The 26,371-nt window shown below is 42.4% G+C and overlaps 1 protein-coding gene across 1 annotated transcript in view; it reads right to left on the reverse strand.

The window, feature by feature from the left end:
- The window catches only part of LOC141129859 (protocadherin-9-like), a 2,335,577-nt gene that overhangs the window by 618,870 nt on the left and 1,690,336 nt on the right, over window positions 1–26,371 (reverse strand). The window lies entirely within an intron of this gene.

Raw genomic sequence — 26,371 nt, forward strand, 5'->3', positions numbered from 1 at the left:
GAGATCACCCCATCTGATGAAGGCAAGATCAACAGAGTTTGGACATACTAATGTCTGATATTGCCTTCAATTAATCAAAGTTGAACTTTGTAAGTTCCTGAGTTGTGTATTGTTTTATGTTTTTAAAAACATGCCAAAAAAATGTTTATTCAAAAAAAATGTTGGTTTGTTCAAAAACCATTTTCTAAATGCACATGTGAATGTGCACAGAATAAAAAAAAAATCTACTCAACAATGTATGGCTTCTTCTTTCAATGCTCAATAGCAGATTTTGGCTTAAGTTGGTATTTACAGTGACAATGGGTGTTATTTCCTAAAGGCAAATCCACTTTGCACTACAAGTGCACTTTCAGTGCATTTTCAAGTGCATTTTTGAAGTGCAATAGTAGTGCAAAGTGTATTTTCCTTTAGTAAATAACACCCACAGTGCTTTATAATTTGCATCAATCAGACCATTTTCGTCACTCCAAAAAATTAATTCAGTGTGCTGAAAATGATTAATATTTTTATCATTAATGCATTACATACATTAACAATAAAAACAAGGTGTATGTGTAGCAGAACCACAACATAATAGTTAGCTGAAGAAGAGATTGTCACCTCATGGATCCAAGAAATTACGTTTGCAGTATTGAAGAAAATGGCCCCAAAAAAAGCCCATTGGAGAACCTAGGAGACAGCTAAAATAAACACAAGCAGAAAATCAAAGGAAATATTTTTCAGTTTAAAAAACAAATTTATTTAAAAAATACATTTCTTTAAACACATATAATGTGATGTTAAAGGATAAAAGTTACCCTAATATAGTCTGCAGGACCTGAATGATGGCAGAACAGGTCTCGGGAATAATAATCCCCAGAGCCTGGGGGGAGATGCCTATTGAGAACTTGAAATCATCAGGATTATTCTCACGGATCTCCCGCAACAAAGGCATGTGTAAGAATTGGTCACACTGGAGCAACCAATTCTTCATCCATGAACTCCTCCTCACCCTGTTCATGGACTGGGCTTGGGTCAAAGTAAGAACCCCAACACCAAGCCCCTGCACAGCACGGACTCTATGATGAATACGTACCAGCAACATGGCTTAAAAATGGTCGGCTGGTCAGAACAAACTAACAGAATCCACTGAAAATCAGAAAGGCCTGAGAAGAGTGACCTGAAATTCAGAAACGAGCGGACAAGAACGCACTGTAATATCAAATACGTAATATAAAAATACACACTAAAAACCAGATACAAACTGACTACATGCACTGAAAAGATACCAGAAACTAACCCAGAAGCACAAACTGAAGAGCAGTAACGAATTGAAAAGCATGAGGCTGAAAATCGCAGATCGTCTCTCACCAAACTTCTACTAACATGAGATAAACACATGATTAGCAGAAGGAGCCCAAAGGGTGGTGCACTGGCTATTGAACTTCCTCTTTATAGAGCCGTCGTACGTGCTGCACATCAGCGTGTTCTTAAATAGGGATGAGCCGAACACCCCCCTGTTCGGTTCGCATCCAGAACATGCGAACAGGCAAAAACTTTGTTCGAACATGCGAACACCTCTAAAGTCTATGGGACATGAACATGAAAAATCAAAAGTGCTAATTTTAAAGGCTTATATGCAAGTTATTGTCATAAAAAGTGTTTGGGGACACTGGGAGCAGTGATTTTAATAAAGCTTAAAGTGAAACAATAAAAGTGAAATATTCCTTTAAATTTTGTACCGGGGGGGTGTCTATAGTATGCATGTAAAGTGGCCCTTTTTCCCGTGTTTAGTCTGACAGCAAAATTACATTTCTAAAGGGAAAAAAAAGGTCATGAAGTAATAGCGGCTATAGTGAATTGTCGGCTATAGTGAATTGTCTATGGGAGAAATCAAAAATGCTAATTTTAAGGGTTAATATGCAAGTTATTGTCATAAAAGGTGTTTGGGGACCCAGGTCCTGCCCCAGGGGACATGTATCAATGCAAAAAAAGTTTTAAAAACTGACATTTTTTCGGGAGCAAAATGACATTTCTAAAGGGAAAAAAAAGTAATGAAGTAATAGCGGCGCTATAGTGAATTGTCGGCTATAGTGAATTGTCTATGGGAGAAATCAAAAGTGCTAATTTTAAGGGTTAATATGCAAGTTATTGTCATAAAAAGTGTTTGGGGACCTGGGTCCTGCCCAAGGGGACATGTATCAATACAAAAAAAAATTAAAAAACTGACTTTTTTGGGGAGCAGTGATTTTAATAATGCTTAAAGTGAAACAATAAAAGTGTAATATTCCTTTAAGTTTCATACCTGGGGGGTGTCTACAGTATGCCTGTAATGTGGTGCATGTTTCCCGTGTTTAGAACAGTCTGACAGAAAAATGACAATTCTAAAGGGAAAAAAAATCATTTAAAAGTGCTAGCGCTAGTGCCGGCTATAATGAATTGTTGGTCCGTCAATACACATAAAAGTTCATTGATAAAAATGGCATGGAATTTCCCCACAGGGGAACCCCAAACCAAAATTTAAAAAAAAATGCATGGGGGGGCCCTAAATTCCATACCAGGCCCTTCAAGTCTGGTATGGTCCCAAGGGGAACCCCGCACTAAGATTTAAAAAAACAAATGGCGTAGGGGTCCCCCTCAAAATCCATACCAAACCCTTCAGGTCTGGTATGAATTTTAAGGGGAACCCCGTGCCAAAGTTTTTTAAAAAATGGCGTGGGGTCCCCCCAAAAATCCATACCAGACCCTTATCCAAGAACTCAACCTGGCAGGCAGCAGGAAAAGAGGGGGGATGAGAGCGCGCCCCCCTCCTGAACCGTACCAGGCCACATGCCCTCAACATTGGGAGGGTGCTTTGGGGTAGTCCTCCAAAGCACCTTGTCCTCATGTTGATGGGGAGAAGGGCCTCTCCCCACAACCCTTGCCCGATGGTTGTGGGGTCTGCGGGCGGGGGGCTTATCGGAATCTGGAAGCCCCTTCAACAAGGGGACCCCCATATCCCGGCCCCCCCTGTGTGAATTGGTAATGGGGTACAAACGTACCCCTACCATTTCACAAAAGACAAGAGATGGTTTTTGACAATACCAATATTAATTTCTTCTTCTTTCCCCGTTTCTTCTTCCATCTTCTTTTTTCTGGTCTTCCTTCGGTGTTCTTCTTCTTTCTCCATCTTCTTCTTCCCCGGCGTCTTTCTCTGCTTCCTTCGCTGGTCTTCTCATCCGGCATCTTCCTCTGGCTTCTCCGCCTTCGTCCTCTGCATGATCCACCTCAGTGGGAGTGTTCCACTGTGTGACGCTTCTGTTGAGGTGAGAGTTCTTATATAATGGAGGGCGGGGCCACCCGGTGACCCCACCCCCTCTGACGTACAGGGATATGCCTATGGCTTTCCCCATGTTGTCAGAGGGGGCGGGGTCACCCATTTACGTAAACAAGGTGACCCCGCCCCCCTCTGACAACACGGGGAAAGCCATAGGGTTATCCCGTACGTCAGAGGGGGGTGGGGTCACCAGGTGGCCCCACCCTCCATTATATAAGAACTGTCACCTCAACAGAAGCGTCACACAGCAGAACACTCCCACTGAGGCGGATCGTGTGGAAAATGAAGGCGGAGAAGCTGGAGGAAGATGCCGGACGAGAAGACCGGAGAAGGAAGTGGAGGAAGACGTGGGGAAGAAGAAGATGGAATAAGAAGAAGAAGACCGTAGGAAGACCAGAAGAAAGAAGATGGAAGAAGAATCGGGGAAAGAAGAAGGAATTAATAAAGGAATTGTCAAAAACCGTCTCTTGTCTTTTTTAACATTTTTGACACTTTTTTTGTGAAATGGTAGGGGTACATTTGTACCCCATTACCAATTCACACAGGGGGGGCCAGGATCTGGGGGTCCCCTTGGTAAAGGGGACTTCCAGATTCCAATAAGCCCCCTGCCCACAGACCCCCACAAACACTGGGCAAGGATTGTGGGGATGAGGCCCTTCTCCCCATCAACATGGGGACAAGGTGCTTTGGGGGGCTACCCCAAAGCACCCTCCCAATGTTGAGGGCATGTGGCCTGGTACAGTTCAGGAGGGAGGGGGGCACTCTCTCATCCCCCCTCTTTTTCTGCGGCCTGCCAGGTTGCGTGCTCAGATAAGGGTCTGGTATGGATTTTGGGAGGAACCCCACGTCATTTTTTTTATTTTGGCGCAGGATTCCCCCTAAGATCCATACCAGACCTGAAGGGTCTGGTATGGATATTGAGGGGGACCTCCACACCATTTTTTTAAAAAATTTTGGTGCGGGGTTCCCCTTAATATCCATACCAGACTTGAAAGGCCTGGTATGGAATTTAGGGTGACCCTCACGCATTTTGTTTTTTAAATTTTGGTTCGGGGTTCCCCTGTGGGGGGATCCCATGCCGTTTTTATCAATGAACTTTTATGTGTATTGCTGGACCGACAATTCATTATAGCCGTCACTTTTAATTGACTTTTTTTCCCTTTAGAAATGTCATTTTGCTGTCAGACTGTTCTAAACATGGGAAACATGCGCCACTTTACAGGCATACTGTAGACACCCCCCAGGTATGAAATTTAAGGGAATATTACACTTTTATTGTTTCACTTTAAGCATTGTTAAAATCACTGCTCCCGAAAAAATGGCTGTTTTTTAAAACTTTTTTTGCATTGATACATGTCCCCTGGGGCAGGACCCGGGTCCCCAAACACTTTTTATGACAATACCTTGCATATTAACCCTTAAAATTAGTACTTTTGATTTCTCCCATAGACAATTCACTATACCACCGCTAATACTTCATGACTTTTTTTTCTCTTTAGAAATGTAATTTTGCTCCCGAAAAAACGTCCGTTTTTAAAACTTTTTTTTGCAATGATACATGTACCCTGGGGCAGGACCCGGGTCCTCAAACACTTTTTATGACAATAACTTGCATATTAACCCTTAAAATTAGCACTTTTGATTTCTCCCATAGACAATTTACTATAGCCGACAATTCACTATAGCCGCTATTACTTAATGACTTTTTTTTCACTTTAGAAATGTCATTTTGCTGTCAGACTATTCTAAACATGAGAAAAAAGCACCACTTTACATGCATACTATAGACGTCCCCCAGGTACAAAATTTAAAGCAATATTCCACTTTTATTGTTTCACTTTAAGATTTATTAAAATCACTGCTCCCGAAAAAACGTCCATTTTTAAAACTTTTTTTTTGATTGATACATGTCCCCTGGGCAGGACCTAGGTCCCCAAACACTTTTAATAACAATAACTTGCGTATAAGCCTTTAAAATTAGAACTTTTGACTTCTCCCATAGACTTTTAAAGGGTGTTCTGCGGCTTTCAAATTTGCCACGAAACCCCAAATTGTTCACTGTTTGGCGAACAGGCAAACACCCAATGTTCGAGCCGAATTCATATTCGACCCAAACATAAAGCCCATCCCTATTCTTGATGATCGGAATTTCCGACAACATTTGTGTGACCGTGTGTATGCAAGACAAGCTTGAACCAACATCCGTCGGAAAAAATCCCAGGATTTTATTGTCGGAATGTCTGATCGTGTGTACACAGCATAAGAGTGTTATGCATACATACAGCGCATGCCATGGTTATTAGGTAAAAAAAATAGTGCTTGTACTAACTTAACAAACTTGCTAAATATTTCCAGCTTTGAAAATAGTCACTTTTAACAAATTACAAAAGCAAAATAGAAAAAGATGCATAAATGTCACCAGTGAAGATCATATTCATTTGTTACTATGTGTTCATTTTCTCTTCCAATCATTTTATGTCTCTATTTTTCATGTTTTTGGTGTTAAGGGACAGGTTTAGTAACATAACTTATGTGGCTGAAAGGTTAAATTATTGACATTAATTGTGTAATATTACAACAGAAATGTGAGTAGTAGTAGAGAGGAACAGTTGGTATGTTAGAAAGAGTTTTAAATACTGTAAATTAGGACTACAACATTTGCCCAGGGAAGAATTTTTTAAAAGATTAAAAAAAAAGAAATTGTACAAAAAGGAATGACAATAACTATAAAAGCAGGGTTATGCAAACCTTCATTATCACTTTTCATTTTACAATATGCAAATTTGACATTGGTCCTGTGTTATCCCATTATCCCAAGTATTGTTTTATAGTTTTCCTGACAATATTTAATTGAGTCTGTTCCTAAATGTAGCTACTCTATGTTGATCTACTAGACTTTTACTATTAGGAGAGCACACTTGGTCCATTTCTAATGTTCAGATGCCAGCTGATCCAGCATCGTAACCCATTTCTGATAGACAGGAGATAAGCAGTTTTCTTGGTCTAACCATTAACAGCTGGATGTTCAGTACAATTGCTAAGTTTCCAGGTTGTGCCAAGACAGAAGGTCATACCAACCTTTCCAAAAACAACATCAAATGCCCACCTTACACACTGGGTGTTTACATCCAGCCTAGTTGATTTTGAATGGATATCCATCATCTGTGGTATTTGGTTTCTTTGAAAAATTGTGTGTAACCTGTAACCATGTAATCATTCACTTATTTCCTGTTATCTTACCTTTACTGTTGCTCTTTAGCGATTTCTCAACATTAAACTGTGGTTAAATTGTAGCAAGAAATCTGTGCCTCAAAATATATTTCACCCAAGCAAGCTTCCTTATACACCTAATCATGTGCTCTTGTATGCAATTCTGGGACCTAACATGGGACCTAACATGTTACACTTATATTAGTATCTGTCACAGAGTACATTGTTTGCAAAGACAACAGTTGATACAAAAGCTAAATCGGTGTGAAGCTGGCCATAGATGGTTTGAATCTTGGCTGGTTCAGCAGGGACTGGCCAAGATTCAAGCCATGTATGGACAGGGTAAATGTACTCAAACTGATCGATCGATTAACTTGGGTACAACCAGGCTGATGGATTTTACATGTGATTATTGCTAACAGCTATTATAGCAGCTCACAGTAATCACTGTGTTCTCCTTGATGGGGGAATCTAGAAATGTTCTTTCCTGCAACCACAGAAATTCACTCCATCTATGGCTGGCTTAAAGTGATTGTAAACAATCACCTTGTAACACAACCCATTCAGTTTAAAATAGAAATAAAAGGCAAAAAAAGTTTGTATAGATATAAAATAACATTATAAATACCCCTTTTTATAAATGATCACATATCCTCTGCTTTCAGCTGCATAAGAGCTGGGGGAAAGAGAAGCAGAAACACACTGAGCTTCCCTGTGAATGACTGTGTAATGCGGGCATGTCAGGACAAGTCTGATCATTGGAGGAGAGTACACTGACTTTTCATCACAGCTAGAGGACTGACCACGGTGTGATCCCTTGCTTAGTGTGGTCAGTTTTTAATAGGAAAGCAAGGGGACTAGCAGGAACACCAGGGATTTCACATAAGGGAAGCAATACAAAGAGGACAGGATAATTTATGATACAAGTACATGGTACAGCAGGCACATATTTGGAATATGAAGTGGTAGGGTAACAAACACTTTAAGTGCTAAATCAGATAGTCAGAGTAATAACATACAGTAGCAAATTCAGCAGGCTAGGTGCCAGGAGAAGTGCAAACAAATAGAATGCAGGTTATGGGCAAGCAGACTGAGCACAGACCGCCAGTAGCATGGTAATAAGTGGTTGATAATGCAACAGTTTACAGGGAAATTCAAGGCATAACAGTAGTTAAAAACAGTTCCATTTAACCACTTCCAGACCGCCGCATGCCAATATATGTCCTAAGTTTGAAGAGGAATATTGTTGGTATGGCAGCAGCTATCTGCCATAACCCCGGTATCCACTTTTTCGTCCGGCGGTCCGGTTTCTGATAATAGTGGTCTCTGCGGCAGATTCGCCGCAAGATCACTTTTATAGGTGGCAGGAGAGGGCCCCCCTCCTGCCGTGCTCCGGTGCCCTCCGCCGCTTACCGGAGCCGTCAGCAGCGGAGGAGGAGATCGGATGTTCATCCATGCTGGGTATGGAGATGAGTGAGGGGAAGATGGCCCCCACCCATCTCCATACCATTTCTGGGCGCAAGCGCCATCAAAAAGTCACTTCCGCCCAGCTCTTAAAGGGCCATTTTTTTTATTGCATTTTAGTGTAAATATGAGATCTGAAGTCTTTTTGACCCCAGATCTCATATTTAAGAGGTCCTGTCATGCTTTTTTCTATTACAAGGGATGTTTACATTCCTTGAAATAGGAATAAAAGTGACACATTTTTTTTAGAGAACAGTCTAAACTAAAAAATAAAAGGTAAAAAAATAAGAAAAGAAAAAAAAATTTAAATGCGCCCCGTCCCGAACGCATACGTGAGTAGCGCCGCATATGAAAAAAATGTTCAAACAACACATGTGAGGTATTGCCCCGATCGGTAGAGCAAGAGAAATAATTCTAGCCCCAGACCTCCTCTGTAGCGCAAAACATGCAACCTGTAGAATTTTTAATTTTAATTCATTTTAATTTAATTTTTTAAACGTCGCCTATGGAGATTTTTAAGGGTAAAAGTCTATTGCCAGTCCACGAGCGGCGCAAATTTGACATGTTGGGTATCAATTTACTCGGCGTAACATTATCCTTTCACAATATAAAAAAATTGTGCTAACTTTACTGTTGTCTTATTTTTTTATTAAAAAAAGTGTATTTTTTCCAAAAAAGTACGCTTGTAAGACTGCTGCGCAAATATGGTGTGACCGAAAGTATTGCAACAACCGCCATTTTATTATCCAGGGTGTTAGAAAAAAAATTATAATGTTTGGGGGTTCTAAGTAATTTTCTAGCAAAAAAAGGTGTTTTTAACTTGTAAACAACAAATCTCAAAAAGAGGCTCGGTCCTTAAGTGGTTAAATGTAGTTTAGGAGGGTCGTGTGCATAGTAGATGCCTAAACTATATTTCTGATTCTAAACTAGCAGATGGTTCAAGGATGATAATTACTGGATGAAAAGACAAAATATTATTTTAGTTTTTTTACCCTAACAATGGTCATTGAGGTTTGTAGGTTGCCATAGGCAACCTAGTTATCGTCTGATCACAGGTGTTATTTCAGAAAAGGATAGCCTCCCTTCTTATTCCAGTTATAATTTTATATGGATTTCTATTTGATGTACTTTTAGTATTTTTATTTTAGTTTAAAAATTTGAAATCAAGAACTATCAGTAGTATAGACATGCTTTCACATGCTGCACTGTGCAGTTTAATTAATGGCATGCATCTCATCATATCTTCATGAATATCTTCATCTCTGGAAGGTACAGATATATCCCATATTTTTTTAATTGTCAAACTAGGGTTAACAATGACATTGACTGTGCTTTTTCATTTATCTGTAGGAGATTGTCCTCATCTTTAAAGGTGTTTCACAGTCTCATGCTCATCACTACACTGTCCTGCTGTGAACAACACACTTAAAATGGCTCATTTTGCCACTAACTGATCAATTTAATGAGTTAAGTTCAAATAGCTAAATATTTTAAACATACTATTATAACCCTTTCAAAATGAAAGATGATTCAAAGTAATAAAGTCTCTTGTGCATTCTTCCTAATATATGGTTAATCTTTTAGAAAACAAGTGATTGATTGGTTTATATATAATCATAAAAAAACATCATTATTGTTATATTCACTCTTTTACAGTGCTATTTTGAATAAACCAGCTATTTCTATGCACTTGGTTGCAATAATTCAAACAGGAATGCTTGAATGAGAATATTCAACCTAAAATAATAGTTGTATTTAGTTTGTTTTATTTTACAAACAACTCTGGGTCATTAAGCATGGTACGGCATGTATGCAAGAAATAACCCACTAAAATTAAGACTTTTTTTTTCAAGAGCAGTTATAATAAAATGATCACTACAATAATAGTACTTGCAGAATTACCATGGCATTTGTTTATGTACCAAAAAACACTTTGGTCACAAGATAATTATTATTTGGACATGTTACTTTCTTGTAGTTCATGGCACTTATGAACTTAGAGAGTATTGATGAATTGAAAGTGCCTGGGATCGGTTTGGGGCAATTTTGAAAACCATGATTAAAGTTCAGATGGCAAATCCAAACCCCATTGAAGTGTATGAGACTTAGCTTTGTACAGTCTTTAGGCTAATATTGTACGAATTGTCAAAAAAATGCAGGGGGGAAGTGTGTGTGTGTGTGTGTGTGTGTGGGGGGGGCTGAGGTCACTGCCCTTGGAAACATATACCAAAGCAAAATTTGTTTTTCAAAAATCTATTTCATGGGAAGCAGCTATTATAGTGATGCTGAAAGTGAACATTAAAAATGTCATATTGCAGTACATAGCATGCCTGGAGGATTCCATTACCCTGCCCATGATGTAGTAAATCTTTATGATGTATAAAATCTTACAGCAAAATGTATATTTGCAAATAAAAATGTGTGTTTAAATTTCTGGCAAAATAACAGTTCCCAAACTCTTAGTTCTGATTGTAAACACAGTAACCGACGATTCAATTCATCTATACCAGACCCTTATGAAGGTCTGGTAGAGATCTCAATGGGGGACCCTCGCATACAAAAAAAGGCACTGGATTCCTCCCTAATTCTTGCCAGTTCCATTCAGGCATGGTATTATTTTTAGGGGGCATCACACAAAACAATAAAGGCATGAGGTCACCTTAAGTTCTTTACCAGACCCTTTAAAAAGGGACTTCAAGATTTCAACCACTCTCCTGCAGACCAGCAAAACTTTTGGGCCAGGGTGGTGGAGGAAGGCTTTTGTCCACAACAGCTTGGGTACTCCCCAGGTTGATATATTAACTACTAAGTGCAAGAATAATAAAAAAGATTTGGAAAAATTTAAGGCTATATTCACACCTCTGCATGAAAAATATAGTGCATTTTAGGTGCAGTCAGTTTTGTTTTACTTTTTTCAGTATGTTTGTTTTAACAATTATATTTTTGTCATTTTTTAAGGCAAGCACACAAAAAAACACAGCAAGCAGGGATTTAATTTTTATTTTTTACGCACTGCATTAAAATGCAGATGTGCAAGTGTATTGTTATAGACATTTTTCACTGTATTATCAAATATACACCTACTATAACCTCTTGTGTTGCAGCAGAAATCTAAATAAATATATATGAGAAGGAAGCACAGATAATGCAATGTACGGCACAGTGGTGTAGTGGGTGGACGGCACAGTGGTGTAGTGGGTAACACTCTTGCCTAGCAGTAAAAAGGGTCGCTGGTTTGAATCCCAACCACGACACTACTTGCCTGGAGTTTGCATGTTCTCCCTGTGCCTGCACGGGTATCCTCCCACACTCCAAAGACATGCTGGTAGGTTAATTGGCTTCTATCTAAATTGGCCCTAGTATATGAATATGAGTTAGGGATCTTAGATTGTAAGCTCCTTATGGGGAGGGACTGATATGAATGTACAATGTATATTGTAGAGGGGCAGGGATAAGAAGGGGTTAATCGAAGAAGGCAGGTACTTCTCCTTCAGACCTGCTTATTGTCAGCTGGGCTGAAAGTGTCAAAGAGGAGCTGTTTGAGTAGGAGAGAGAGACACAGCAGCACGCTGTGTGAAAATGTCCATTACTGGATGGTGTACCTGCTGGGTGAACTTAACCACACAAAGACTGTAGCTCTGATTGGAGCCATGAACTATTACCTGTAAGCCTGTGTGCTGTTGAACTGTGAGCTGTACCTGTGCGCACAACCGTGTGACAAGTCTGTCTTATCTTATGTTTATTTTTGCCATTTTGCTAAATAAAGCCACTTTTGTTTTACTTAACTGTCTCTGAGCCAGCTGTCTACCCCTCTGATCCCCTACAATTGGTGGAGCGTGCATCGGGCAGTTTGAGGGGTCTGGTCCAATCCCATGTCCTGGGTTAAAGCTGCACAGATGTGGTTAAGCAGCTGGTACTGGCTAATACACAAGCGCAGGCTTGCCATCAGGAGGCCCATCTGGCCCTGGTACAAGCACAGGCTCGGCAGGAGCAGATCCTGGTGCAGACAGTCACTGTACAACAGGATACAAACCACTTACTGAGTGAACAGATAACGGGATTACAAAAGGCAGTGACCCAGCAGGCTGAAATGACAAAAGGTGACCCCGCTGTAAAGAGAGACCGGCGGAAGGTAGTGCAATGGACCCTGCAAAAGATGATGGCCTTAGACAACGTGGAAGCATACCTAGCAATGTTTGAGTGGATTGCAGCAAGGGAAGGTTTGCATGATAAAGACTGGGCAGATGTACTGGCTCCTTTCCTGACCGCAGAACCCCAACAAGCATACTGTGACTTGACCCCTGAATCAGCATGGGATTATAAGCTCCTGAAAGCAGAAATCCTAGCAAGGCTGGGAGTGACTGTCACTTTAAGGGCGAATCCAGTCCATGGCTGGCGCTTTGACAAGACTAAGCCTGCCCGTGCTCAGCTCTACCACCTGATGCACTTGTTTCAAGATTGGCTGAAACCTGAGGAAAAGACATCCACTCAGATTGTGGAAAGAGTCGCATTTGACCATTTCCTGCTTGGGCTACCCAGGGAGCTCCACCGATGGGTGGCTCAGTCTGAGCCTCAGTCCCTGGATGAGATGGCTGCAGCTGTTGAGCGCTACATTTGTGCAGAAAAGTTCCAGGAGAGTCCCTCTGTCACAAGAGAGCTGGCCCATTCCAGCACCAGTGTGGCTCCCGGTGATCTCATAATGGAGTGCGAAATGGACCACCCTCGCTCCATGTATGCCCATGCATTATGTGCTGCAACCAGCCTAAATCCACATGAGTATGTGGTGCGGGTCAATGGACAGGAGGTGGTAGCGCTCCTTGACTCTGGGAGTGTCGTTACCCTGCTCCGATCGGATGGGTTGCCAAGAAAGCTGGTTCCAAGGGAACAGGTTGGGGGTCATCTGTGTGCATGGTGATGTTAAAAAGTGTCCCGTGGCCTGTGTGACCCTGTGTACACCAGCAGGAATGACTACACTAAAAGTTGGGGTGGTCCCGGGATTACCTCATGACTCACTAATCAGGCGAGACTGCCACATGTTTTGGGACTTGTATGAGCAAAAGCTCAAAAGTTCGGGGTTTCCCCCAAAAAGCAAGAACCCACAGAGGTGGCAAATAATACTGTGTTGCAGGAGGTTGTTACTAAGGATCAGTACCAGGTTGCCGAACCCGCAGGAAGTGAGCCCGGTTCCCTGGAGGTGTTTGAGGGAATTGAAGCGGAAAGTACCTCCTCTGAGCCAGATATGTCAGATCTCGGGGGCTCCCAGGAAGATTTCCTTAGTTCTCAGATAAGAGGCCCCATTTTTATCCCTGCCAGGGAACAGGCCACAGTCTTAAACGGTGAACCACAGCACCCTGAGGCAGATGTGCAGTTCCACCATTTTGCTGTGAATCATGACTAGTTATACCGAGTAACTAAAGTCAATAAATAAGTGTTGGAACAACTGGTGGTACCCAAACCTTTTAGGTCTAGGGTGTTGCATTTGGCTCATAGTCATGTACTTGGGGGTCACCTTGGAGCCGCTGAAACTCAGAAATGAGTTTTACAGCGTTTTTTTTGGCCCGGTGTATATCAAGAAATGAAGGACTACTGTGAGTCCTGCCCTACCTGTCAAAGAACCGCTCCAACATCCCATTTTCGCAGTCCGTTGGTACCACTTCCTATTATCGAGGTTCCCTTTGATTGCATAGCCATGGACATGGTGGGTCCCTTACCTAAGTCAGCTAGGGGACACCAATACATTTTAGTTGTCCTCGACTATGCCACCAGGTATCCGGCAGTGTTCCCTTTAAGAAATTGCTTATCCAAGGTCATCGCACAGGAGTTGTTTCAGATGTTCATGAGAACAGGGCTCCCATCCGAGATCTTGACAGACAAAGGTACCCCGTTCATGTCAAAAGTGATGAAGGAACTCTGTAAACTGTTTAAGATTAAACACTTATGGACTTCAGTGTATCACCTACAAACTGATGGGTTAGTAGAGTGGCTCAACAAAACCTTAAAGGGAATGCTAAAGAAAGCAGTTGAGAAGGATGGTCGGGATTGTGATTGCTTGTTGCCTCCCTTGTTGTTTGCAATAAGAGAGGTACCTCAGGCCTCCATGGGATTCTCCCCCTTTGAGTTGGTTTATGGGAGACACCCCCGTGGACTACTGGACATAATGAAAGACATTGGAACAAGAAGCTTCCCCATATCGGAGTGTAGTAGAACACGTCTCTCAAATGCAGGACCGAATAACAAAAGTTATGCCCATAATACGGGAACATTTGCAGGCTGTGCAAAATGCCCAGAGTCGTGTATACAACCAATCTGCCAAGGTTAGAGAGTTTAAACCTGAAGATTGGGTGCTAGTCTTAGTGCCTACCGTGGAGAGTAAGTTTCTTGCCAAGTGGCAAGGACCCTTTGAGATAGTTGAGAGGGTGAGCAGGGTCAACTATAAAGTTCATCAGCCCACCAAACGTAAACCCTACCAGATTTACCACGTCAACTTGATCAAACCATGGAAAGATAGACAGGTTTTAACAGTCAGTCTGAAGGTCCCGGAAGACCCTGTTGCTCAGATTAAGAACGTAGGGATTGCAGAGGCTTTCTCCCCTTCTCAAAAACAGGAGTCCTGGGAGTTTTTGCAGAGGAATCAAGACATTTTTTCAAACCTGCCAGGCCTAACCCCGGTAATTGAACATAATGTCATCACAGACCCTGGCGTTCGAGTAAACCTCAAACCCTACTGCATACCCGAAGCTCGCCGGAATATTTTCTCAGCCGAGCTTAAGAGTATGTTGGACCTTGGGATCATTGAGGAGTCTTCAAGTAGCTGGTCCAGCCCTATAGTCCTTGTACCGAAGCCGAATGGAACCTGGCGGTTCTGCAAAGACTTTGCAATGAGGTCTCCAAGTGCATCCCATGCCCCGGGTGGATGAGTTAATAGAGAGATTAGGACTGGCCTGCTACATCACCACTTTTGACTTGACCAAGGGATACTGGCAGATCCCGCTTTCCCCAGAGGCTAAAGAAAAAACTGCATTTGCCACACCAGAGGGGTTATAGCAGTATACCTGAATGCCATTTGGGTTACATGGGGCCCCAGCCACTTTCCAGAGGGCCATTAACTTCGTCCTGAGATCTCATAAGGAATTCTCAGGAGCCTATCTTGATGACATTGTCATCTTTAGTCAGGACTGGGAGAGTCACTTACCAAAGGTCCAATTGGTCTTGGATGCACTCCGAAGAGCAGGGTTTACAGTGAACCCGGAAAAGAGCAAGGTTGGGTTGGAGGAGGACCACTACCTGGGGTATGTTGTAGGCAGGGGCGTGATTAAACCCCAATTAAACAAGGTGTAGGCTATTCAGAAATACCCCCCGTCCACTCACAAAGAAACAAGTGCAATCTTTCCTTGGCATTGTGGGCTGTTATAGGAGGTTTGTCCCCAACTTTGCCAGTCTAGCAGCACCTCTGACTGATCTCTCCAAGGGAAAGAACGCAACTGTTGTTCAGTGGAGTGCAGAAGCAGCGTTCTGCCGGTTGAAGCAAGCTTTCTGCCAGGAACCAGTGTTGGCAGCTCCCGACTTCCAAAAAAGGGTTTCTGGAACAAACAGATGCCTCGAAGTTGGGTCTGAGTGCAGTACTGTCCCAGATGATTGGGGGATGAGCACCCCGTTATGTACTTGAGCCGGAAGCTCACGCCAGCTGAGAGGAATTATTCCATTGTGGAAAGGGAGTGTCTCGCAATAAAATGGGCTTTGGAGACACTCCGCTACTACTTGTTGGGCTGACCCTTCAAGTTAGTTTCAGATCATGCGCCCCTTACGTGGATGGCCCAAAATAAAGATAAAAACTCCAGAATCACCCGGTGGTTCCTTGCGCTACAGGACTTCAGGTTTGTAGTGGTACATAGACCAGGAAAAGTACATCAGAATGCGGATGCCCTTTCCTGGGTCTATTGCCACTGGATTTGTGGTGTCCAGACCCCTAGCCTGGAACAGAGGGGGGGATATGTAGAGGGTCAGCCTGGGGTTAATTGAAGAAGGCAGGTACTTCCCCTTCAGACCTGCTTATTGTCAGCTGGACTGAAAGTGTCAGAGAGGAGCTGTTTGAGTATGAGAGAGAGACACAGCAGCACGCTGTGTGAAAATGTCCATTGCTGGATGGTGTACCTGCTGGGTGAGCTTAACCACACAAAGACTGTAGCTCTGATCGTAGCCATGAACTATTACCTGTAAGCCTGTGTGCTGCTGAACTGTGAGCTGTACCTATGTGCATGACCGTGTGACAAGACAAGTCTGTCTTATATTATGTTTATTTTTGCCATTTTGCTGAATAAAGCCACTTTTGTTTTACTTGACTGTCTCTGAGCCAGCTGTCCACCCCAAACCAATCAATATACACTTATTGCGATTTTTTTCTACCAAAAATATGTAGAATAATACATATCGGCCTAAACTGAGGAAAAAATAGTTTTTTTTATATATTTTTGGGGGATATTTATTATAGCAAAAAAGTTAAAAAAAGTGTTTTTTTCAAAATTGTTGTTCTTTTTTTGTTTATAGCGCAAAAAATAAAAAAACGCAGAGGTGATCAAATACCACCAAAAAAAGCTCTATTTGTGGGAAAAAAAGGGACGTCAATTTTGTTTGGGTACAACTTCGCATGACCGTGCAATTGTCAGTTAAAGAGATGCAGTTCCGAATCAGTCAGGAAGGGGGTAAATTCTGCTGAGGCTGAAGTGGTTAAATAATAATAATGTACAAAGACTTGTTCATACAGTTTTTTAGCAATAGAGAAAAAAAGAGGAGACAGCCCTTTTCACACCAGTTTGTAATCAGAAAAAATAAAGAAAGGAAACAAAATGAGTAAGGGAAATGAGAAAGCTACATAAAAGGTGACATTATGTAAGGTGACTTAACAGAAGGTGAAGGAGGAAGCAGTGCTTGATTGGTAACTGAAGATAATGGGAATGCAGATTGCATTTACTCCCTTATTTATAGTCTAACTTAAATTTACCAAATAAATAACACAGACACCACTGAGTGGCAAAATTATGGTCGCGGCACATTTATAGGTTTTAAATAACATTTTCAATGAATAACAACTTCATATAAATATATTATTTATTAATAAATTTCCTTGAACTTTATTTATCCGCTCCTGTATAAATTGGCCCTAGGATGTGTATGTATGAATGTGAGCTGGGGGACCTCAGATTGTAAGCTCCTTGAGGGTTAGGGACTGGTGTGAATGTACAATATATATGTGAAGCACTGCGTAAATTGTCAGCGCTATATAAGTACCTGTAATAAATAAATAAATAAAAATATAACTTTGCTCATCCATGAAATGACTCAAGCACATATCTCATGAACCATAAATACCAGTCCCCCCTTTCCATAAAAGGGTGAACCACATAAACGTGCCTTGCGACAAGGGTAAGGGGGGGTTGAGGAGCTCCTTCAGCTGTGACAGACCCACTGGTGGTTTACCTCAGAGCGGGGTCCTATTTATAATAAGTCCCACTTCTAGAATTTTCCAATTGCATCACATGACCTTCTGGGAATCTCCCAGAGGTCACGTGATGCATATCCTAGTCTCCTTGTTCCCATTTTCCAACTGTTTCTATTTTGCATATTTTAAATGGTATTACCCTATAATATGTGAATATAATTTATTTTTTTATATTAAGAAAGGGAGGGGCAAATGCATCCCCATGTTGTTGTGCCCATATCCTTATACCCTTCTTCTCAATCTTGACTCAAATCATATGCTTGGCTGAAGAGTAGGGATGAGCCAAACACCCCCCCCGGTTTGGTTCACAGCAGAACATACAAACAGGCAAAAAATTTGTTTGAACATGCGAACACCGTTAACCACTTCAGCCCCGGAAGGATTTACCCCCTTCCTGACCAGAGCACTTTTTACAATTTGGCACTGCGTTGCTTTAACTGCTAATTGAGCAGTCATGCAATGTTGTACCCAAACAAAATTTGCGTCCTTTTCTTCCCACAAATAGAGCTTTCTTTTGATGGTATTTGATCACCTCTGCGGTTTTTATTTTTTGCGCTAAATTTTGAAAAAAAATGATATTTTCTACTTTTTGTTATAAAAAAAATCCAATAAACTCAATTTTAGTCATACATTTAGGCCAAAATGTATTTGGCCACATGTCTTTGGTAAAAAAAAGTCAATAAGCATATATTTATTGGTTTGCGCAAAAGTTATATCGTCTACAAACTAGGGTACATTTTCTGGAATTTACACAGCTTTTAGTTTATGACTGCCTATGTCATATCTTGAGGTGCTAAAATGTCAGGGCAGTACAAACCCCCCCAAATGACCCCATTTTGGAAAGTAGACACCCCAAGGAAATTGCTGAGAGCAATGTTGAGCCCATTGAACATTAATTTTTTTGTCCCAAGTGATTGAATAAAGACAAAAAAAAATTACAAAAAGTTGTCACTAAATGATATATTGCTCACACAGGCCATGGGCATATGTGGAATTGCACCCCAAAATACATTTAGCTGCTTCTCCTGAGTATGGGGATACCACATGTGTGGGACTTTTTGGGAGCCTAGCCGCATACGGGGCCCCGAAAACCAATCACCGCCTTCAGGATTTCTAAGGGCGTACATTTTTATTTCACTCCTCACTACCTATCACAGTTTTGAAGGCCATAAAATGCCCAGATGGCACAAACCCCCCCAAATGACCCGATTTTGGAAAGTAGACACCCCAAGCTATTTGCTGAGAGGCATGTTGAGTCCATGAAATATTTTATATTTTGACACATGTTGCGGGAAAGTGACAATTTTTTTTTTTTTTTGCTGAGAGGCATGGTGAGTATTTTGCAGCTCTCATTTGTTTTTGAAAATGAAGAAAGACAAGAAAAAAATTTTTTTTTTTCTTTTTTCAATTTTCAAAACTTTGTGACAAAAAGGGCTGCAAAATACTCACTATACCTCTCAGCAAATAGCGTGGGGTGTCTACTTTCCAAAATAGGGTCATTTGGGGGGCGGTTTGTGTCACCTGGGCATTCCATGGCCTCTGAATCTGTGATAGGCAGTGAAGAGTGAAATCAAAAATTTACACCCTTAGAAAGCCTGAAGGCGGTGCTTGGTTTTCGGGGTCCCGTACGCGGCTAGGCTCCCAAAAAGTCTCACACATGTGGTATCCCCATACTCAGGAGAAGCAACAGAATGTATTTTGGGTGTAATTTCACATATTCTCATGGCATGTTTGAGCAATATATAATTTAGTGACAACTTTGTGCAAAAAAAAAAAAAAATTGTCTTTTTCCCACAACTTGTGTCACAATATAAAATATTCCATGGACTCGACATGCCTCTCAGCAAATAGCTTGGGGTGTCTACTTTCCAAAATTGGGTCGTTTGGGGGGGTTTTGAACTGTCCTGGCATTTTATGCACAACATTTAGAAGCTTATATCACACATCACCCACTCTTCTAACCACTTGAAGACAAAGCCCTTTCTGACACTTTTTGTTTACATGAGAAAATAATTTTTTTTTTAAGAAAATCACTTTCAACCCCCAAACATTATATATTTTTTAAAGCAAATGCCCTACAGATTAAAATGGTGGGTGTTTCATTTTTTTTTTCACACAGTATTGGCGCAGCGATTTTTCAAACACATTTTTTGGGGAAAAAACACACTTTTTAAAATTGTAATGCACTAAAACACACTATATTGCCCAAATGTTTGATGACATAAAAAAGATGATCTTAGGCCGAGTACATGGATACCAAACATGACATGCTTTACAATTGCGCACAAACGTGCAGTGGCTACAAACTAAATACATTTTTAAAAGCCTTTAAAAGCCTTTACAGGTTACCACTTTAGATTTGCAGAGGAGGTCTACTGCTAAAATTACTGCCCTCGATCTGACCTTCGCGGTGATACCTCACATGCATGGTGCAATTGCTGTTTACATTTGCAACGCTTGCGTTCGCCTTTGCACTAGAGCAGGGGTGGACAGGGCTGCTTTTTTTTTTTTCTTTATTATTTTTGCTTTTTTATCTTATTTTTAAACTGTTCCTTTCATTTTTTTAAAATCATTTTTATTGTTATCTCAGGGAATGTAAATATCCCCTATGATAGCAATAGGTAGTGACAGGTACTCTTGAAAAAATTGGGGTCTATTAGACCCTAGATCTCTCCTCGGCCCTCAAAGCATCTGACCACACCAAGATCGGTGTGATAAAATGCTTTTCCAATTTCCCAATGGCGCTGTTTACATCCGGCAAAATCTAAGTCATGAAATGCTCGTAGCTTCCGGTTTCTTAGGCCATAGAGTTGTTTGGAGCCACTCTGGTCTCTGATCAGCTCTATGGTCAGCTGGCTGAATCACCGGCTGCATTCTCAGGTTCCCTGTTGGGACAGGAGAGCCAGAGAAAAACATGGAAGATGGTGGGGGGGCATTCCCTCCCACTGCTTGTAAAAGCAGTCTAGAGGCTAATTAGCCGCTAGGATTGCTTTTACATGAAAGCCAACCGCTGGCTGAAAATAATGATACCAAGATGATACCTAAAACTGCAGGCATCATTCTGGTATAACCACTCAAAGTCCAGCAACATACCAGTACGTTGCTGGTCCTTGTTGGGAATATATTGTAATCTTTTTTTTCATGCAGCCTGTGGGCTGAACGAAAAAAAGAGATTGATCGGTGGGTATGCCTTCCATTAGAATACCTCCCTTCATCCACCCACTTCTAATGGGCATACATGCACTATATATATATATATTTGGGGGCATCTGCCCCAAAAGTTAGGAGCAAATCGCTCCTCTGCCCCTGCTGCCCCCATGCTTCGGCATATATCACGTCCGCTGGAGTCACGGCTTTATATATCGTGGGAGCAAATGCTGTTGCTGTCAAGATAAATAAATCTGCGCTGCAGCTGAATGGCGTACCTGAAGACAAAAAAATGGTTAACAATAAAACACAGTAAACAGTAAAGTATGAAAAATTGCATACCTGAAAAGCAAACATGATAAAACATAATAACAATTATAATAACAAAACATTGCAGAATAGAATACAGTAAAAAAGAGCAGAACAATAGAGAGAGAGAATAGAGAGAGAGAGAGAGAGAACAATAAAATGACAACTTTTTTTTTTATTTTTTATATTTTTTTGTTTTTTTTTACACTTTTTTTTGTAACTGTAACTTTTATAACTGTAACCGGTTCTAGGTTCGGGTCTCTCAAAATGCGATGGCATCTTGGGAGACCCTGTAAAAGTGTGCCTAGTCTGTCCAATGCTGTACCCTACGCTAATACTCAACTAGTGTATGGTAGCGTTCAAAACATTCACCAAATGCAAAGACCAGGATTGTCAGGACAGGAGGGACAATAATAGTGGGTGTCACGCCTATATCCGCGCTTGCTGCAGACACAACATCTTTTTTGGGGGGTTCGTTGGGTAGGGGTTCTCGGAAGGACATAAAGAAAATGCCTCTCATGCAGCCGACTGCATTTGGTTGGGGATGTGAATGGGGGAAGTAGAAGTGATGGGTTCCCAATTCGGCTTGGCGAATGCAGCAGGAAGGGCATTATGGGCACGATGGGCCTGTGTTTGTCTTCTTTTTGGTGGCAGCGGGACACTTCTTGTGCTTGCCACCTCACCAGCTTGAATCGCACTTATGGGACTCGCCACGTCATCAAGTGTTACTGCAGTGCTGGTTTGACTACGACCGGGGAGTACTAGGCCACTGGTGCTTGCCAGTTTACCAAAACAATAGAAAGAACTCCTGCGCTGCTAGCAGACTCCTATACTAACAAGGGGGCACTGCTGCAACACCTAAAAGACTGCTCCAAACAGACAAAACAATGGTAGATAATAGGGGGATGGTAATTGCACTGTGATAGGAAGGGGATGAGGGGAGGGGGGTGGGGACTATACTAAAGTGCATGTGACAACCATGCCAGGTGACCAAAAAACATCAATAAAGGATCAATAAATCGAGAATGAGGGAGAAAAAACTGACATGTGCAAATAGTAAACACAATGGGAATACTACTAAATGGGGTATAGAAAAAATGCTAACATAAAGCAACAAAGAAAATAAATTACATAGCATACCAATGAACGGTGCACATGAATATGAAAGGCAGCACAGGCCAATACAAAATAGCAAAGGTGATAGTTGCAATGATGTGAAACGTGTAAATTAACAACACACTGAGTGCATGAAAGAACAAATGCATAAAATGAAGACAAAAAAATATAATAATATAATAATATATAATAATCCTGGTGATAAGTGTTGTAAAAAAACCCAACACTTAGCAGCTAGCAAATGGATCAAAAACATAAGAAAGGGACTCAGCATACAAGAGACAAAAAATGTAATGGCGAATAAAATGTGAACAAGACAGTCCCGCCACCAAATGTGACACTTCTGAGTGAAAATCCAAAGACACAATGGTGTAAGTAAAAGGAGGGGAGTGATCTTCAGTGGGAACACCTCTGTGTCCACAGGCCCCTTACCTTACAGCTGTAAGGTATACAGCATATATGTATGAAGCCCAGCATATAATGGAATCCACAGATGCAGCAGATGACGTAGCTCACAGATGCGGTATATGATATGCAGAAAAAGACAAGATAAACAGCATATGGTGTGATACCGCTTGATGTATAAGAACACAGGAGGAAAGGCAGGATGAGGGGGAGAGAGGGGGGGTTGCACTCACTTGTGACCCATGAGCGCAAGCCTCAACCCACGAGCGCCGAGCTCGTATATTCCCAGCTGCTGGCCAAGGACCCTCCAACGTCTCTCACCTCCTGTTGCTCACCATCCGTCATATAGCGTATAAACAGTGTAGTATCGGAACAAAAAAAACGCACATAGCGTGATCCCATATGATATACACTTTAATAAACAAACTAAAATGTCATAAACTTACAAAAGATGACAGCTGGGGGGTCACGTCACGTGACTCTGAAGAAGTCACGTGACGTGACGACACGCGTTAGGAGCACAGGACGCTGCCACACAACAGCTGATGTGACGAGCACGGCGCTCGTGGAGATTTTACCTTCCAGCTGTCATCTTTTGTACCAAAACGCTACCAAAAAAATTGTTAGTGATCGCAGGGATCAGGCCTGACTCTGCAAACGCTGCAGTTATGCGTTTAGTGTTTTGTAAGTGACAGTGATCGATCGATACTGCACTTGGGTGGGCTAGGCTGGGCCAGGTGGAGGGACAAAAACACAGGTGCTAGCAGGTATCTGGGCTGATCCCACTAATACTGCGTTTTTGGGAACCCTGAACTGCTTGGGACACTAGTATAGATCTGATCGGATCAGATATTGATCCGTTCAGATACTATACCACTAAGGGAGGTGTATGCTGCGGGCGTGGGTATTAGCGCTACTGACGCTAACCTGACACTGCCTGGGGCAACGCAGACCCTATCTGACCCTAAAACCTAACTTATATCACCGCCGGGCGATCAGGGGGCTAAACCTTTATTAGGTAATAAACGGCGGGTGCCCTGACACTATAAAAAACTAACCAGCTTCACCCGTAACAGTTATACAGTGATCACTGGTGAAAGGGTTAACTAGGGGGCAATCAAGGGGTTAAAACCTTTATTAGGTAGTATATGGGGGTCCCTGACGCTATAAAATGCTGACGACGAACCTATATATTTACCTCCCTAACTAGCGTCACTAGTGACACTAATACAGCGATCAGAAAAACGATTGCTTAGTGACACTGGCGACGGGGGGTAATCAAGGGGTTAAAACTTTATTAGGGGGGTTAGGGGGGTATCCTAGACGTAAAGGGGGCTAACACTAACTGTCCTACCACACTAACTGTCACAAACTGACACCAATGCAGTAATCAGGAAAAAAAAACTGCTTGGTGTCACTGTGACGGGGGGTGATGGGGGTGTAATGTGTGCCTGGTGTGTTTTACTGTATGTGTGTGTGTTGTGCACTCACATCGATGTCTTCTCTCCTCGATGCCGGAACGAAAAATACCGAGCCGAGGATAGATGATAAGCAGCAGAGGAAGCTTGTCATTGGCTGGGAGTGATCGCGAGGGGGTGGTCATGAATGGATGGCCTCCCCCTCAGCATGTATCACTCGGGGACAGAAGCCAACTGCCTCGGGCACCGGGGGGTCCGATCGGACCCCCCGCCCGCGGGAGGCAAGTAACATACCCATACGTTACTTTGCCTGCCCGTGCCATTCTGCTGCAGTATATATGCGTGAGGCGGTTGGCAAGTGGTTAAAGTCTATGGGACACGAACATGAATAATCAAAAGTGCTCATTTTAAAGGCTTATATGCAAGTTATTGTCATAAAAAGTGTTTGGGGACAGGGGTCCTGCCCAAGGGGACACGTATCAATGCAAAAAAAGTTTTAAAAACGGCTGTTTTTTCACTGTTTTTGGTGCGGTGTTCCCTTTAATATCCATACCAGACCTGAAGGGCCTGGTATGGAATTTGGGGGGACCCCCAATGCTTAAAGTGAAACAATAAAAGTTAAATATTCCTTTAAATTTCTTACCTGGGGGTGTCTATATTATGCCTGTAAAGTGGTGCATGTTTCTCATGTTTAGAACAGTCCCTGCACAAAATGACATTTCTAAAGGAAAAAAAGTCATTTAAAACTACTCGCGGCTATAATGAATTGTCGGTCCCGGCAATACAGATAAAAGAAGTCATTGAAAAAAATGGCATGGGATCCCCCAGTCCATTACCAGTCCATTTAGGTCAGGTATAAATATTAAGGGGAACCCCGAACCAAAATTAAAAAAAAAAAATTGTGTGGGGGTCCCCCCAAATTCCATACCAGGCCCTTCAGGTCTGGTATGGATCTTAAGGGGAACCCTACCCCAAAATTAAAAAAAAAATGGCGTGGGGGCCCCCAAAAATCCATACCAGACCCCTATCCAAGCATGCAACCTGGCAGGCCGTAGGAAAAGAGAGAGAGCGCCCCCTCCAGAACCATACCAGGCCACATGCCCTCAACACGGGGAGGGTGCTTTGGGGTAGCCCCCCAAAGTACCTTGTCACCAAGTTGATGGGAATAAGGGCCTCATCCCCACAACCCTTGCCCGGTGGTTGTGGGGGTCTGCGGGCAGAGGGCTTATCAGAATATGGAAGCCCTCTTCAACAAGGGGACCCCCAGATCCCGGCCTCCCCCCTGTGTGAAATGGTAACGGGGTACAAATGTACTCCTACCATTTCACAAAAAATTGTCAAAATGGTAAATATTACAAGACACGGCTTGGGACAAGTCCTTTATTAAAAAATACAAAAATAAAAATGTCCCACGAAGTCCATTCTTCTTCTTCTCTTGCTCCCCCGATGGACCAAAAAAGAAAAAAAAGTGACCGACCTGCATGGGAGGCTCCCGCCGTATGACGCGTCTTCGCTTTGACAGTTCTTTTAAAACTGAGGGTGGGGCCACACTGTGACGTTCCTGGGTGACCTTGTCCCCCTCTGATGCATGGGGACTTCCCTATGGCTTTCCCGGGTCATCAGAGGGGGGTGGGGCCACCCAGTTACGTAAACGGGTGGCCCCGCCCCCTCTGACGCTACGTGAAAGCCATGGGGAAGTCCCTGTGTGTCAGAGGAGGGGGGTCACCCGGGAACATCATGGTGTGGCCACACCCTCAGTTATAAAAGAACTGTCAAAGCAAAGACGCATCATACGGCGGGAGCCTCCAATGGAGGGTGGTCGGTGGCATTTTTTTTTTTTGGTCTGTTGGCGGAGCAAGAGAAGAAGAAGAATGGACTTTGTGGGACATTTTTATTTTTTTATTTTTTAATAAAGGACTTGTCCCAAGCCATGTCTTGTCATTTTTACGATTTTGACACTTTTTTGTGAAATGGTAGGGGTACATTTGTACCCCATTACCATTTCACACAGGGGGGGAGGCTGGGATCTGGGGGTCCCCTTGTTGAAGGGGGCTTCCAGATTCTGATAAGCTCCCCACCCGCAGACCCCCACAACCACCGGGCAAGGGTTGTGGGGATTAGGCCCTTGTCCCAATCAACATGGGGACAAGGTGCTTTGGGGGCTACCCCAAAGCACCCCCCCATGTTGAGGGCATGTGTTCTGGTATGATTCAGGAGGGGGGCACTCTCTCACCCCCCCTTTTCCTGCAGCCTTCCAGGTTGCGTGCTTGGATAAGGATCTGGTATGGATTTTTGGGGGGACCCCCACACCATTTTTTTATTTTGGCACGGGGTTCCCCTTGAAATCCATACCAGACCTGAAGGGTCTGATATGGATTTTGAGGGGACCCCCATGCCATTTTTTTTTTAATTTTGGCGCGGTGTTCCCCTTAATATCCATACCAGACCTGAAGGGTTATCAATTTTTTTAAATTTTGGTTCGGGGTTCCGTTTAATATTCATACCTGACCC

This window comes from Aquarana catesbeiana, linkage group LG02 (genome assembly GCF_042186555.1).
Source record: "Aquarana catesbeiana isolate 2022-GZ linkage group LG02, ASM4218655v1, whole genome shotgun sequence".
Classification (NCBI taxonomy): domain Eukaryota; kingdom Metazoa; phylum Chordata; class Amphibia; order Anura; family Ranidae; genus Aquarana; species Aquarana catesbeiana.